A 17,515-nucleotide genomic window follows, 5' to 3' on the forward strand; every position below is an offset into this window, starting at 1 on the left:
CACATTTCAGTTAGATTAGAGAAGGGAAGAGAGTCACATTTTAGTATGAATTGTAAAAAAATATTTGTAAGTTCCAGCAGAAAAATCTGATTTAATAAAGAAGCATTTCAAAATTAAATTTCTGCTTTCACGTATGCTAACAGTAAAAGCTAATAGGAAAATTCATAGTCTTTATGTGCCTCCATCAACAGCCTTTCTTATCGCTCTTCCTTACGCTTATTTGGACTTATCCCATTATTGAAATTAAGTTGTTCTTATGGCACAACTATATTAATTTGTCAATAATTTAGACTTGACAACCAAAGGAATGCAGCTGGGAGGAAAGTTAAAGGAAGTAATTACTCCTGCTTCTTTAAAAGGGAACTGGATTCAGGTAGATGCTTCTTGTCAGAATAAGTAACACGACAAACCACAGTCATCAGTCCAAAACAAAGAGAAATGGCACTGGGACAAAAGGAGCTTTTCTGAGAATTGAGATAGGAAGATACACTTTGAGGCAACTATTGTTCTTCCTACGAAACTACAAATAGGGACCTATTTATACAACACAGCAAGCACAGTCCTCAAGTAGAACTGGAAAACCTAAAGTCGACAGTAAGTACCAGTTTCTTGTATCTCAGTGGAGCACATTTCTGCCTAAACATTTCTATGAGCAGACGGTTAGTGCTAAATGTCTTTTAGGATGAACATGTGAGGAAAAATGGGAAGTCGTTATTCCTGCCTTCGGAACTGACACATCTCTGAAGAGCAAAAATATCAGAGAAGAAGGTCATATAAGAAATTTAGGACTGCGGTGGGAAGCCTGGGTCACCAGGTATGTAAGAGAATACTTGCTTCATCTAGTGACGTGGGTTAGATGTATGTAGGTAAGCTTTGGCAGATTTTCAGATAGATGCTTTATTACAATTTGACTTTTCTTGCTTCACTTTTAATCAATGTTCTTTTATTTTCCTGAGTGCATTTAAATCTTTCCTGTCAAATGATTTTGACACAGTGGTTTCAAGCAGGTACATTCCCAAAGGGGAAACAATTTCTAAAAGATGAGAGGCAGGCAGAGAAAAAAGTGATGCCTGTTCTGTAATACTTAATTGAAATGAACACACTTTGGAGGAACTCTGCAAACCCTTAGTATGTTCACTAGGAATACAAGAACAGGCAGCTGACTTGGACTTTAGAGGCATTTATTTTATTCTATACTAATATCTCTAGCAAGGTATTTTCACACTAGCCAGGTCTGAAGTCTCAAATACTTCTGGAAAATGTCCACTTTTCTTTTCACTTCATTTGATTTTTTTCCCTTTGATTTGACTAACTTATCTCAGGTATTACTGGTTTTGTTGGAGCTCCTAATTTTAATAGTTTTCTCTAATTGCTGCCACATACAATATTTGGGAATACTTTGCACGTAGTGGATTTTTCTCTCTTCTGCTTCTAATCTTTGAATTATTATGCAAATTGAATATTTTATTGATAATCAGGAGTTAGAATGAAGATTGGATTTATATTTAATCCCTATATAAAGAGAGATTAAATTAAAAAATACTGTGGTCACTTTGTCTGAAGGCTTAATGTAAAAACATCTGAGTTTTCAGGTCTTAATACACCCAAGATGTGTTGCAAGATTAGACCACATTAAACACTGAGTGTTTTGGGCAGCACGCCCAAAAGATATATCCCATTCAGACTATTTTGCTTTAGTAGTTTTCTAACAAAGACTGTAAATACTTAGTTCTGAGAAAGATAAGACTATTAGTCAGATAAAGATTGCTATAATCTGATTTTCACTGTCGGGCAGATATCCATATTTTATTAGCAATGCCAGTGCTGGACAGACGTGAACATTCAATGAACTGAAGGTAACCAGGTCTTTCTTTTCTTACAAGAAGTAGAGGCACAATCTTGCATAAATTTAAAGCTTTTTCAGTGTTTTTTACCCTCTGATGCATTAATTTCCTTTCTTTAATTAATTAACATTTTGTAACAGTAATATATTGGAAAGTTGTATGAATTCACAAGGAGCCGGGTGGAAAAGTTAAATGTAGTCTAGTGAAGACTGGATTCTGGACATATTTTACACACCTTTAGTTACCTTGTTATTACTGCCATGGTTTCTGGAGTTCTCAGCTGAGGTTAGTACTCATTATGCTATACTATAGATGTACTTTAAACATATACGAGTTATCATCCTTTACCTGAAGCATTTGCTATGTAAGGAGACAAAGCTAAGCAATAATAAAAGGAGTGGGTATTTTATTCCTATTCCCATAGAAAAGTGAGACACAGACATCCTGATATGCAATAGGTCACAAATGGAATCTGTGGAAGAGCTGAGAAATAAATGCAGACAGGCGGCGTCTTCATCTGGATCCACTACTACTGAAACTAATCGGAAGCCTTTCAGTGAAATGGGTTTTAGAGGGCTGTTTGTTCACTTTCTGTGAAAAATATCAGTTCATTAAAGATGAAATCTTGCATTATTGAATAAAGATAAATGTTCAGTGCTCAGTATGTGTACTTGCGCCAGAAGTCTGGCTGCTGCCACCCTGGGCTCCTCTGGAGTCCCTTTTTGTCAGCTCACTTCATGGCTCTTGGACTCTGCAGCCCTCTCTCAGACTGGGAGCAGCATAGCCTCCCAGTATAGTCATAGAAACTCTGCCATGTCTGAGATTCCAGATTCCTTTTTAGAAGGCTGGAAATGCTGCATGTCTGTAAACCTACAGACACCAAGCACAAGTGCCCTGCTGTAGACCTGCTGAGGGACTATATCAACCATAACTAGTCTGGCTACTACAGACCTGAGAAGACTGGATTTCCCAGCAGAATGACAATATTTACTGAGTAGGAACACCCCTGAGGCTAAACTTTTAGATCAAATTCACTGCTCACCTAAATTACTTCTTTGATGTATTTCTCTAGGTGCTGGCTAGGCCAGTCAGCAAGGATTTTGAAGTGGAAAACCGCAGCTGCCTCCTATACTTTCAGTTATAGTCATAGGCTTGCTTATCCTAGGGCAGGCTAAAACACTCTGTCAGGCCACTTCAGCTTATTTTATCTGCTTTGGAAGCAAATTCTCATAACTAAATTCAGGATGACAAGGAGAGCTTCTTTCCTAGAAGGTTCCTCAAGAGGTATACTGCAAAGATAGGTGAGATCTGAACAAAGATTCAACTAAAATTTGAAGGGGAAGATGGCTGTACTGTCTTACATCTTGGTGCTGTTGGAGGCATCAGAGCCCATTCAGGTCCCCACATGCTAGGGAAGTGCAGATTAATATATGATTCTTCACGTATTTTACTACTAGGATTAGCTGGTTTGTTTGCCAACGTTTGACATGATGGTCATTGGAGATGCAGTTAACGATCTCTCATCTTAGTTTTTTATTGAAAAGAATAATTCATATATAGGAAGTATGCAGTATCAGCAGTGCTATATGATTTTTGTGTAGCAGGAGTTTTCTTTACACTGCAGACATGCCAGTTAAACTATTTAGGTCAAGACCTAGAAACAGATGGTACATGAGAAAACCAGATTTCCAACCACTCAGCTTGCTTGTTTAGTACTAGCTTAATTTCTTTACATCCACAATTTTAAGTATAAATATGGCTGTAGTCCCTTTCACATTCACAAACTGTCTCCAAATTGGTTGTAGGGTTTTGTTATTGTTTTATTTTTTATTTGTTTGTTTTTACCAACTGATTTTATTTTAGCAAATGTTCAAGAATTTATTTAAGCAGATAGAATGTAGTTTGTGGCTTATTTGCAAATTTTTCTATGTGGATGTCTTTAACAAGGTCCTTATTATGCTGTTTCTTGCTGTTTTCTCTCAGCATAGAGGAATATTTATTACATCTAATCTCATAACATTTCTGTGAGTTATGGAAATAGTTATATCTTCTGTTTTTGTTTACTCAGTTGTGCACATGAGGAATTGAGCCCCCGACTAATGCAAAAGACTAGATCTACAGAATCAACTAAGCATGTCTGTCATTCATAGCAGCTAGGCATCTGGTCATAAGTTGTACATATATGCTTACTATGTACGTAAAATCTGTAGTTAAAATTTACAGTTGTGAATCAGACGCTTGTATTATCTATGCAGGGTATGAAGGTAAGTGTCTCAGAACAGAAATCACAACAATCATTTGTCTGGACATAAAGACACAAGGGCTCTGGTTAATATAAACTAGTGTAGAGATAAACTGCAGAGGATTTGTGCAGTCTCTTGCCCTTAAGCATCACTTCCTGGCTTCAGGGAAGCAGTCATGATGGATTGGGGTAAGTGCCTGGAACTGGAGTGAAATAATCAATGTGTCCCTTTTGGTAATGGAAGAATAATAGAGAGGAAAGGGGGGAAAAAAAAAGGCAAGGTGGGGCAGGGGGCAGGATTACATTTCTGAAGCAGAATGGTAAAGATGTTCCTTGCTTCTGAGGAAGAGATCTGTGTTCTGTCCCCTGCAAACACATACAGATTTATGTATTTCAGTCAATGATTTCATAATTCAAAAAGCCAGATGCAAGCTTGACATCATGAACCAAAGTCTCATTCTTCTTTCTCCAAGGGAGTATAGTAACCACTAGACTAAAAGTATTGATTCTACATTTTCTGCTATTACTTCCAAGACTTTTCAGTTCTTCATTGTATAGGCAGGAGAAAGCCTTCAACTCTTTTACTAGATTATTGCCAGATTATTAGAGTTTTAAAGAAAATGGAGGAAGAAGATCAGTTTCTCCTTTGGCTGAAGTGGGGCTAAAACCTAAATATCAGCTTCTTAAAGGACCTGGAGGCTTATTCTAGAATGAAGGTACCTGTAACTTCTGTGGTTTGTATGAAGTAAATTGCGGCTGCTGTGAATTGCACACTCTCTTCCCTATTGACTGCCCCCAGGAAAATTTTGTAGAGAAAGCCTACTCTGAAAATTTTGAATGGAGGAGACAGTTGCAGAGTTTTTTGATTAGGTAAGGTTGTTGGCCTTTCTAATTACTTAAAGAAGCCAAGAATTACCTAGTGAAACCACTGCCTGCTAAGACTAAATGAGAATTTTAATGACTGGAAATATTTATCTTAGACCTTTCATTTTCTAAGAGGAATCACAGGGCCACTCTTCTTTTTTGGATGTAGTAATTCAAGCAATATGCAGACAGTTAAGGTCTATGATTTTTTTTTCTCTTCCTTGGCTGAATAGTTTAAATATTATGAACCAGAATACGTGCCTAAAGATCTCTTTGGATAGCTGATTCTCTCAAATTGTGGAGAACAAAGTGAGGATGGAACAAGAAGATGAGTACAAGAGATAAGAAGAAAAGATCGTAAAGGTAATAAGATTCCTATGGTCCTTTTTTGGTAATAATAAGGAAGGCAACCTTTCTTTTATAGTGTCATTAAGTATCCACCCAGTAATTTCTCCTTGCTGTATTAGAGAAAGCCATTTTAAAATGGCATCACATTCTACAGTATTTCTTCACAAAAGAACAACTTATTTCAGAAGAGCAAACCTCTAACAAAGGGAGAGACACCTTTTGCCCTAGCTAATGACTAAATGCTGGAAGAAAAATACTTCCAGGGTAAGGAAGAAAGAAATAACAGAGAAGTTCAAATGTTCTGGCTCTAAAGAGGAAGAAGAAGCAGATGCATAAAGGAGAACTACATTAAACCAAAATCCCAGGATGAGAAAGTGCTGAGAGTTGGGTGCTGCCCATTGAGTCTCTCATTCTGCTCCCTCAGAGAAAAGTGGACTAAGGCAGGAAATTCTGAGAGAGAGATTCCTTCACTACGAAGAAGATACACTAACAAGTAGAGAAATAGGGACCTCCACTGCTTCCTTGAAGGAAGTACAGAAACTGGAGAGGCGTCCATGGAGAAAAAAAATTGCTTGTTAGGTGAAAGTTGTCTCATCCTGGGGATTTAACAGTATTTATTCAGTAAAGGTATAAGGAGAAGCATAGCTCTCTTCTCCAGAGAATTTTCAGACCACTTTACCCTGTTTTGCAGATTGTAAAAATGGAAGGGATTTTCAGCCTCAGAACTTCCCATCCCAAATGGCACAGGAAGAAGAAGGGAAGGTAAAGAACTCCGCTTTGTGAGGTGAGCAGGATGTGGAAATCACTAAATGCATATAACAGAAAGGAAGGGATCATATTTATAGCTTTCTGAAGAATAGACTTCAAATTAATTTATTGGAACCTTATGTTAAAAAAAGTGCACCATAACATTATTATGAAATTATGTTAGATGAACACTTAATTTCTAGCCCTTAGTATAGGGCTAGAAATATTTCAAATAGGAGGGACAGTATGGATTGAGAATGTATCAGAATTTATTCTGTTGTCATGACATATTTTGTCTTGATATTTGTCCAGGAGTCGACTAAGAATATTAAGGATTAAAAAAAAATTATTCAGCTAGAAGAAGATATGGGAACTTTCCCTTGAACATAATGCTTAAGCAAGCTGGTAGTGAAAAAAAGTTTAAAATTCTCAAATGTAACTACTAAACCAGTATACAAGCATGATATTGTTATTCACTCTATCATTGCCTATTTCAGATTGGATATAGAAACAAAACAGTCCTACAAGAGAATACATGTCCTAAATTTTTAGATAAAAGAATTTACCACATATAATAGAAAAGATGAAATAGGCTTTTCATTTGTAGTGCAATTAACTTCCACTTCTTCATTTCTGAATGTCTGGAAGACCACTTCCTGGCATAGCTATCAGTTTTGCATAAATAAAATATATTTTCATATGAATCTCATTCAGACACCTACAATAATAAAACCCAAGAACACTCCCAAGCTGAAAGTGAACTTTCTTTCTCTGCCCCCGCCCCCTGCCCCCTTTCTGTGGAATGTCGGTTCACAAATCACGTTTTGAACTTCTGGCTTTTCATTAGTCGCATGTTCCTGTGGATTGACTGAAGAGCTATTCAGTGTAACATCTGTAGTCAGAGTTGAATTGTTTCCTCTTTTACTTTAATACTTCTGCAAAAAATATAAAAAAATGCCTGTAGAAGTGTATGCAGCTGTAGAGAGACATGTCAGCTTGGAAGTAGGTTCCAAACCCTCAGAATGTTTTGTGTTGGACAAATAAAAGAGGGCTATTTTAGTTTTATTTGATTTATTTCTCTTTCTCCACCCCAGTTCAGCCTCCTATTTGTGATCTACCAGAAAATGGATATTTAAGTAAACCTCTATCAAGGTTATTTGACATGATCATCACCGTAAAGAATATGTTAACATATTTATCAGTGCACCTGTTGGTTCCCCTGCCTTACAGTTACCTGAACTGAAGATCTGTAAATTGACACACATGCACAAGAGAACAACTGACATTTTCAGAGCAGACCTAGAGTCTTCCGTTAATTTCAGGGAAAGGGAAATATCTTTGTCTCGTGCACTGCTCCATAACCCACATGCTTCAACAGCATATGCCTAAGCCAGAAGCCTAACTATACATGGTCTTTTTAAGATATGTGGCTTCACTTTCTTCAGTACAGGTGCTCATAGCATTTTAATTTTGCTAATCTGCATCGATTGTGCTGATCATCCTTGTCAGGCCCCTCAACGAAAATGCATCTGTCAAACGCCTGTCTAAGAATAACGAACATGAGTTAATCTGCTTACATGGTAGTTACCAGAAACCAGCACTGCTGCTACCATGTCATACTCTTATCACTCTCCTGGTGAATAACATACAGCTTAGGTAATCTCACTTCTCACCTCTGAATTCAGTGTCTTTAGGTAATTGGCCTTTGAGGTTGCAGGGTTTTCCAGTAGCAGATGAAGAACTAGAGGCATTCAGGTTTAAGTGTTCAAGTCCTCACGGTAGTTTTGAAAGGATTTTTTTTTATGAACTTTGTATCCATTGTATGCTCTTATTGTGCTTCTCAGTTTTGCCTAAAAGGGTTTCTAATACTTTTAATTTGGACTTTGAATAATAAACTAGGCCTGAAATATATTAATCTTATATACATAATTTTTACTCCTTTAAATTTCCTATTCATTTTATATAATAGCTTCTAAAATTTCAGAGTTTTACTTCATAATGGAAATTTCAGGGTTCAGCAACAGAGATAAGTATCTGGATCCTTCAGCCTTTGAAGGTCACTAGATGTGATTTTAATCATTTTTATTCTGAGAGAGGGATTTAAAACTGATTGCTCTATGAATAGTCAACGCTGTGTGCTCTTTTCCATATTAGAAAGGGAATAGCTGTGTGTGGTTGTATGGATCAAAATATCAACTACCTAAATAATTTATTAAAGCTGCTTAAAAATGTTTGCCAATCTAAAGGAGAAGATCGATGATTATAATACAAGGTAACTGCAATTTACTTTGCTCATAAATACATGAAGCGATAAGAGTTCTACTTAGAACAAAGGCCAGTGTTTGGTGACACTTTTTCTGAGTGCGTTGTTGCCAAAATGCCTCATAATTTCCACTCTGCTCCTTAGATATACTTCCCAGGACCTCAGTTAGCTCTCTTGAGCAGATTAATAGTACCGTGGTGAGAATGAATTAATTTTTGTGGATTTAGAAGATCCAGTTGCCTGCCTTTGACGGAAGATACTGACGATTCCCGTCCAACTTACTAAGAGAATTCAAGCTTGTTTCGATGTCAGTAATGACATTAGTGTTTCAAGATGAAAGCCAAATTGATCTTTTGGTATTAACTGAGGGGGTGCATAACTAAGCCACTTAGTGAAAAAGATATTTAAATTTGAAACACATTAAATACATTTTACTTCAAAGCATTCACACAGCCTGTGTAAATACAGCTTTTTAAAAGTTTGTCTGAAACTAATAGGTCTTTAACCGCAAAACATTGCATTCAGATAACAACAGGATTTAAGTTAAATATCTACGTAGCAAAAAGAAAAATCATTATTCAGTCTCAAAAAAGGTGGACTGTTTAAATTTCAGTGACAGTGTAAAGTAAATTCAACTTATAATGTTCACTGCTTTTTTAATTAATAGATATTTTAGGGATTTTTTCCTTTTATTATTTTGAAATTTTTACAATTTCAGCTGAAATCATCATGATAAGCCTCTTCATTAATATGTGGAAATTATCTAACTATTCTCAAATCTTTTCCCATTTTACTGAAGGGTATGGGAGAAGAATTCATCAGTTCTAGTCCTGGTTGAGGACATTTAAAAAAATGAGATTTGTGAGGAGTTTGACAGTGGTCATGGCAAAGAAAGTGGAGACAAAAGAGTAATTCTTTTTTCTCTCTCTCCGAAATGTACTTTAATATTTCAAATGGAACACATTCATTGGAGAAATGGAACTTAAGTATTCTCCACCTGCAAATAAGTAAATTTATGGAACGGGCACAATATTTATTTCCACTGTGCTGTTCCAAATTACTTCTGTTTGATTCTCCTTTCCCTCTGTGTAGGTCTGTATTTTCCCTTTAGGATTTTCTGTACTTTCTCTGTAGGTAAATTCTTCAAAGCAATTGCTGTCTTCTGTTCTGCACTTCTGCAGCGATTAGCATGATGTGGCCTGCTTTCAGTTGATCCAAAGAGTATAGCGCAACACTATTTTTTTTTCCCCTTCCTGCCACCGATTTGAAAGACTCCACTAGCTCTTGCAGATTTAACTCTGCATTGAAATCATCATGTTGCCGTGATATAATGATAAAACATACACTTAAAAGTCTCACTAACTGTACAACATGCAACAAATGAGATATTTTCCATTTCCCACATTATTTACAATCTGTTGTGTCAATTATCCCATATAACTTCATTTCAAGTATAATGTTGACAACTTTGATTTCTTTTATCTTTGAAAGGTCTGATAGCTGTTGGGTAGAATCCTGGCACAACTTCACTATTTTGGTGCTAACTTCCTTAGGAACACAATTCTATTTGATTTGTGTATGTGTTTGCAAGTGTAAATTAGTGCCCTCAAGGTTGAAACTCAATAGTGTTGGGATGTCAAATTTTTCAAAACTGGTATTGGCACTGCTTCTGCCAGTAATCAGCTATTCTCTTGAAGGTAGGTATATTTATATATATAAGTTAATTTTAGTATATCATAATGATTTATCTGAGATGCGTAATTTTATATATTGTTAAAATGTTGATGAAAATGTAATCACAACCTCTGTGGGACTAAAAAGCTTGGCGTAGTCTCATCTACTCAACTTTTACGAACTAATAGACTGTAAGTAACAAAGATCAGTCAAACCTAATGGAATAAGAAAAATTGTGAAAGAGAAAATTGGTCCCACAGGTTCTTATGGTTCATCAACCAAGCAGGAATTAGCGAGGACTGCTAGTACTAGTGGCACATTTTATTATTGTTGCAGGGGGCCCCATCCACCTCAGAACACTGCCGCAGGGTCAGAAGGAAAAAGTACTGTGAAAATACAGTCTGGCTACTAACTTAAAAAAGACAGTCATTGAAGTCATTGAGCAGTCACAGGATCAAACAAAGCCAGAGGCTAAGCACGCAGCTCTCTGTTTTTACTGAACAGAAGGAGATGCACAAATGCTAGCTTAAAATTCTCACAAGTGTATGCTCAGTTGCACTCATTTATTTCCAGCCTAAGTTGTCTTCCATCCTGCAGTACAGAGAGGCAGATAATTTGATAGTAATTCTATCCTGAGGCAAGGGTCTTGCAGGAGAGTAGTGGCTGACTTATTCTCCAGCAATGTGTTGGGAATGATACTAGTGACAGTGAAAGGAGAAACATTTATTTGCTGAAGTAACTTGCAGTGACTCCTGTTCTTGCTCAGTAGATTAAGGGAAGTTACATAAAACACACTTACACTAGGTGAGCACACATCTTAGCCTATATCGCTGCTGCTCTGTTGTCAGAACACATCATATACTTATTCCTATTTCCTTTCTTTACGGTGTATATTTTCAGACTGATACACTACACTTGAACTCACTTTTCGTTTTTTAAATACACCTTTGTTTTCCTTATATGCATATGCAAATATATGTTGTATTACTTATGGCATATCTTTTTTATGATAGGGGTATGTTTCATGGGAAAGCTATAACATGAAACGTTTGCAGCGACAATTTTAGAAGCCAAATTTTGATTCGTTTTCAATTTTCAGTCTGATAGCTTGCAATTCTAACATGAAGAAGTCAGTAGTATGACAAAGAGGTTTATTTGATTTTCTGTATTATTTGGGAGATTTTTGTTTGGTTTTGATTTGTTTGCTGTTACTGCTTCAATTGTAGGGCTGCCTGAGTCTATTAAGAGGGGAAAAGAAAGGTAAAAAGACCCACATCATGATCGTTCTTGTCAATTATTTGGTCTAGGTAAAACTGTACTTATGCCATTGCTTCTACTGTCGCTGAGCTACTATGAAATTTAATTTTACTTTTATCTTCAAATTTTGTAATTTTTTTCAAATAACTAATGTGCAGCTATTTCAATTTTCAGCTAAAATGTACTAACAGGATTTTCCGATCTTCCTTGCATTTGATAATTTAATATCTTTTCTACCTCTGCCTTTGTTGCTTTACATCCTTACTAAAAAAGCTACAAAGATGTAGCCATCATCATAATTATATATGTGTCTGCCAATTCCAAATGGATGACTACAGTATACTTTCTGCATGGCTAAACTTAAGCTGACTTGTAAGCTTCAGCTTGTGCAAGCAAACTTCACACTACGTTCAAGCCTCTCTGAAATGGATACATGAGGAGGATTGGCTCCCTAAATTGTCTCTATAGCTTCTCAGAAAGCGATTCAGAGCCCAGCTTCCCACACACTAAGGCTCCCATCAAGTAATGAATTTTAGATAACTTCTGAAGTAGGAGTTGCAGAAGTCAATATCTGAGGTTGGAAAGGACCTCTGGAAGTCATCTGCTCAAAGCAGGATGAACCTCAAAGTTAAACCAGGTTGCTCAGGCCCTTGACCAGCTACGTTTTGAATATACCCAAGGATGGAGATTCTGCCATGTATTTGGGCAAGCGGTTCCGGTCCTAATCTGCTCTCCTTCTGTTTTGTTGGAATATCCTATGCTGCAACTTGTGACTGTAATCTCTCGTCCTTTCACTGTGCACCTCTCAGAGGAAACTGACTCTCTCTTCCAAGTATAACCCCTCTTAGGCAGCTGAACATAGCAGCTCAAACACCCTCAGCCTCCTCTTCTCCAGGTTAAACAAATCCACTTCTCTCAGCCTTTCCTCCTATGCTAGGCACTCCAGCCCTCTGACCATCTTGGTGGTCCTTCACTGAACTTCCTCCTGTTTGTCAATATCTTCTTTATGCAAGGGGCCCCAGAATGGACATAATAAGCCAGGTGTGGCCTCAGGAGGGCCAAATATAGAATAATCTTTTCCCTTGATCTTCTAGCTGTGCTTGTCTTGTAGCAGTGACAGGATTGCAGCATTACATCACAATTTGGGAGCATATGACCAGCAGAGAACTTTTGATTTTGGACAGGAGTGGCTCTTACCTTGTGGATAGCAGAGCCCATCCTCACTTGCACTTTATAAAGCCTGCTAAAAGATTGCTTTGCTGTTCTCTCTTTAAAGTGATATACACTGGCGGTAAAGAAGGTTTAAGAGAGCAATATCTTGACATATAACAAGCTTCCAGAGTTTTTCTTTTTAAGGTTTTTCTTTGTTATTAATGCTTAAAGCTGTTACAGAGGCCTATAGACATTCATGCACCTGCACACTGGCCCTCAGGGGGGATTTCATTGCCTATCCTCAAGCTCACAGCAATGGGCACATGACAACTTGAGCGGAGCATTTAAAAGCATGTGTAGGAGAAATTATAAGGTAATATTAGAGGATAAAGGACTTTTTTTCTGTTTTCCAACATATATCAACTAAATATTGTTGTGCTAGTATTATCTTGATGATGAATAACCCATACTCTTCCTTCTTTGTACAGTATTATTCCCTTTGGCTTCTACTGCATTATATGTGCATGCATGTACACACACACAACCACATCAGTTTGCTCTAAAAATTTCTGTTGAGTAAAGCCACTGCTCATGCATGGGGCCTTGTGGGGCAACACCTAAAAAATGCTCTCTTTTAGACATTATACAACATCCACTTCCTCTCAGGAGCTTGCTGGCTAACTGTATGTATATTTTTTGTCAAGTGGAGTCATGGAGTGGGAGAGAAACAATGGCATAAAACTGAAAATGGCTTGTATCTCACTTTAGCTATGGAGTGGGAGAGGGAAAGAGGAAGAGGCAGAGAGATGAGAGCGTGGAGTAAATAGTGTGAAATTAAATAGCTCTGAAACTTGACAGGTCTCCAGGGTGGTTGGTAGACAGCCACTAGGCATAAAATCTTTGGGAGCTTGAGGCCAGCTATAAACGCTACCTAGACCAATAAAGGGAGTAAAGAAACTAAATTTTAGAAAGAAACTAAAGTAGATCAGCCAACACGAGCCAACTGTTTATTTGGACTCTTAATTAAAAGTTTCTCTAAATATTCCAAATATTCATGAGGCACAATATTTTAATAAAAAGTTTCCTAATTTTCTTGTCTCATGTTTGTTAACTAGCTTGTAGTTACAGTGATAAGCCTGAATGAATTAGGAAGGTTTCTCCATGGTCAGTTATGCTGACAATAAATCAGTTCTACTGTAAGCTGATCTCAGTAATCACTATTATTTATTTATTTGTGATTATACTCGTAATATAGAATGATACTAATCTAGTTTCCTCCCATCTTTTTAGCTGCTGGAGTGGATGAAAGCAATGTAGCCTTTCTTAAATCAGTGAATTTGCACTAGCTTGTTTCAGGACCAAATTAAGTTTGCTAAAGGCAAAAGTATCCTTTCTTTTATACCTCTGTTCTCTATATCAAGCTATACATGTAATTCGGAAAAAAAATCAATATCACACAGTGATGGAAAGCTTGCAAAAGATAGTTTCATTCATTTTAGGATTCTTTCACTCTCCAAAAAGTGGCTTATAGAAATTTTCTTATGGAATCTATTTCAGTAAGTTGCTTTAATAGAAAAAAAAATCTTTGCATTCAGTTGTTCATCTCAGAAGTGTAACACATCAGCTTGCATCAGATGTGACATGTACTGTAGCATTGCATCTGTTACATAACACAGCAGGACTGGCAGTGGTAGGCTTAGGAGGTCAGAACTGTTAAATCAACCAGAGCTTTCACAAAAGGGCTTATTTCAGCACTGTGGGGTTTTTTTTTCTCTTTCTGTTTGATGATGGTGGGGGAGGTCTTTTTTGATTTTTCTTTTCTGAAGGTTCTGCTATCCAAAGGGAGAAAAGAATTAGACTGAAGTGACATGAATTTCTTTCAGAAAACCAGAGAACCAGAAAATATTTTAGAACGAACTATGAGGAATAAGTGTTTTATGACACCTTTGAGCATATGAGAAATAGCCAGCATTTTAATACAGGGTAGTGTAAACTCTCTGAGTGTGCACAGTCCATTTAAAATAATTTCTTGGAGGAAACTCTTGCTGTACTCTACAGTCCTCTACGAAATGCAACTTTTCCCATGTACAGAATGTTTATTTCTCCTTTCTTTTGCATAGACAGTGAAGTCAGGTTTCTTTCTGTTAATCAAAGCTCACAGAAAGCTGCCTCCAATAAGACAGTACTCACATAGGTAAAATTTTTCAATCCACTCACTTACAGATTGTGGATTTAAAACCCAACTGGTGATTTTTAAGTACCACCATTACCTGGGATATGTATGGTTTGTTTTCGCTTTATAAGCTCCTCATTTCAGGAGGAGTAAAGAGGTCATGGAAGTGTCTTTGGAGGAAGGAAAGTACTTCTCTGAGCAGCCACTGAGTCTTCCTCGGAAAGAGGACTGCTGAGAAACCTCAGGATGTGTAGGCAGAAAAGGAACGTGAGAGAGAAAAAGACAGAGAGATCAAGGGGTTGAAAGTCTGCAGGTGAGCAAAAAGGGATTGCATGGAAGAACAGGAAGCAGGTAACCAGGTTTCAGTGGTGGGAGAAACATAAACTTGGCTGAGGTCGATGCAAGATTTCCTGCACCTCAGAAAGTTGCTAAGTTGGCAGCACTCTAATCCTATGGCAAGGATCCACCCAGAAAGGTACAGTAGGAATAGGAAAACCGAACCGTTCTTATTTCTATTACTGGCCTAGTAATTTTGAATTTTCCCTACGTAAAAAAGTTAATAATTCTAGTTTATATTCTGATGAAACCCATTCATTTTTTTGCTTTGAAAGTCTTTTGGTCTTCCTTGGGGAGCTCACTTTAAGGAGCAGATCAAGGCTTATCCACCTCAAAGCTCTGGCTGACTCAAGGGCCTGTCACAAAACCAGAGATCACTTCCACAGTCTCACATACTAACAGCTTTCTATTCTTATTCTCATAATAGTGGGGGCAAAAAAAATCTACCTGAATGCAATGATAGGACTGCAAGGTTAAATTCAGAAAGTCATACTTTCATTCATGTGACTTTTTTGACTACCCTTAAATGCACAGAACTGGCAGTTTAGCTGTAACAGGTCTAGATTATTTAGGTAGGTATTTCTGTTATTGCTCTTGCTATTTCATCATGATAAGTGAGTTAAAACCACAGACCTTTCATTGCATGAACATTTCAGTTTAGCCTATTTGCTTAATGGTAAAAGAGCATTTGAATTTTTGAAGTGGTAGAGAAAAGGTTGAAAACTGGAAAAAGATATAAGAAAGTCTTTCATTTGTTTAGTACTTTGATTTGATGGATCAAATTCTCAGTTTCTGAATGCCCAAAGTTTTCAATATTGCAATATGTTGCATGTTGGAATTTTGTATTGATACTATGAAACTTTAAGATTCATTAAGTATTAAGTAGGTTTTTGGTTTCTCATATTTCAAGGATGGTATGAATAAAGAAAAAGTGAGTAGAAAAGGGTAGAAAAAGAGTTAGTTTGTTTTCAGGGGCAATATTAGGGAAAGAGTGACCCTTCAGATTGATTACTACATGAAATTCATTGCATTTCTACACAGTACGCAGTTTCTTTTTGTCACATATTGAAATCAGAATCAATAGTTATTATAATTTCATAAGCGGAACAAAAAGGACGTTTAGATTTCCAGAGGTACATCAAACAGTGAGGATGTTTTAAAAGACATGGATGATTTTTGGTTTATTTTTTAGAAAAAAAGTTTTGTCAGGGTTCACACTGCTGAAAACTTTCTTAAAGCGTCTCCTTGTATCACAATAAGATGAGTAAACCTCTGAGAGGAGCAGGAGTTAAGGCATTACATTTCATGTCAACAACTACTTACATGCTGTCCTTTTCAACACTGTGTATCTCTTTCCTTATGTTGTGTACAGAAATTTTGGCATCTAAGTCTATTGTGCATGCTACTAAGGGGGCCAGACAACTAGATCTTGCAGAGGGCCAAGCTATCAAAAGTTAGATGTTTAGCGTTGTTTTAAGTAAGTCCCTTGTGGTTTCATATGAGTCGCAGAAAAACAGGGAAGAAGTGGAGCTGCACTACTTACCATTGCTGCCAAAGTTTAGAAGAGTTTGTTGTCAGTATAATTTAGTAGATTTGTAATAACAGTACTACTTTCCTAAACTCTTCAGTGCCCTTGCTGAGCTACTGTGTCTTGCTGCTGTCGCAAGTCCTTGCTTGTCAGTCATATTGCCTACCATAGTCTGGCATCACTATTTATAGCTGGAGGAGTATCTGGTGCTTTACATGAGGCATTACATTAGCACAAATTATTGCTAGCTAGTGGTGACATTCACCTTGGATATGCCACATCATGATGTCATTTGCTATCCAAGGTACGTGCAATCTGTCAGATGAAGTCAGTTAGCTTTCGGTGATCCCAAAAAGATGGAAATTTCTAAACAGTAATTCAAAACCAAACTAATCTTTAATCAAAATTTAAATTAAAGTAAATTCAGTTTGTTTCCCAGCATTCTGAAAAGCTTGATTAGTTCTTCATCTTTTGCATCATATTTTCAATTGCATTCAGAAGCACTAAAATCACTTTTTTAGTGAGAAATAAATATTTTAAAAGTAGGGCTTATGAGTGTATAAACAAATTAATGACAAATATATCAGAGTATGAACATCTAATGCAGCACTGATTCCGCAGAAATTGCAAATGTGCATGCTTTTATTCACAAGGAAATGTCCCACCACTTTGCTTGTCTTTCACTAACTGGTGAACTAACCTACTATATTTGCTTTGCTTACTGTATAATAATTTTTTTTAATATGTCTTCATCCATAATGTGAATTTTGCAAGGTGCATATAATCATTCCCCAAAGTAAACTGAAGTAGCTTATGATTTCTCATAGAGAGTAGGTATATATTATAGGCTATTACGTTTGTGGTGTGTCATGTAAACTGGTGAAGTTAATGGAGTTAAAATAGCATTGTGCTGGCTTGTAACAGCAGTGCAGGATCACAAGACATCCATTTTATCTACATTTTCCCAACACTAGTGCATTACAGTTTCCCTCTGAGCTTGCAAGAGGTACTGGGAATTTCAATTTTGCTTGTTCTTTCTTTGGTCTCTGTTCAGGAGACGTTCACTTACATTTTAAATAAAGTAAAT

At 36.9% G+C, this 17,515-nt stretch overlaps 1 long non-coding RNA gene across 1 annotated transcript in view; it reads left to right on the forward strand.

Annotated features, from left to right (window-relative positions):
- Window positions 1-738: 738 nt before the first annotated feature.
- Window positions 739-17,515, forward strand: part of LOC104148628 (uncharacterized) — a 40,383-nt gene continuing 23,606 nt past the window's right edge. Inside the window, exon 1 of the long non-coding RNA XR_695168.2 lies at window positions 739-814. This is a non-coding gene — a long non-coding RNA (uncharacterized lncRNA). The remainder of the gene's footprint in view (window positions 815-17,515) is intronic.

Source organism: Struthio camelus, chromosome 2 (genome assembly GCF_040807025.1).
Source record: "Struthio camelus isolate bStrCam1 chromosome 2, bStrCam1.hap1, whole genome shotgun sequence".
NCBI classification, from domain to species: Eukaryota; Metazoa; Chordata; class Aves; order Struthioniformes; family Struthionidae; genus Struthio; species Struthio camelus.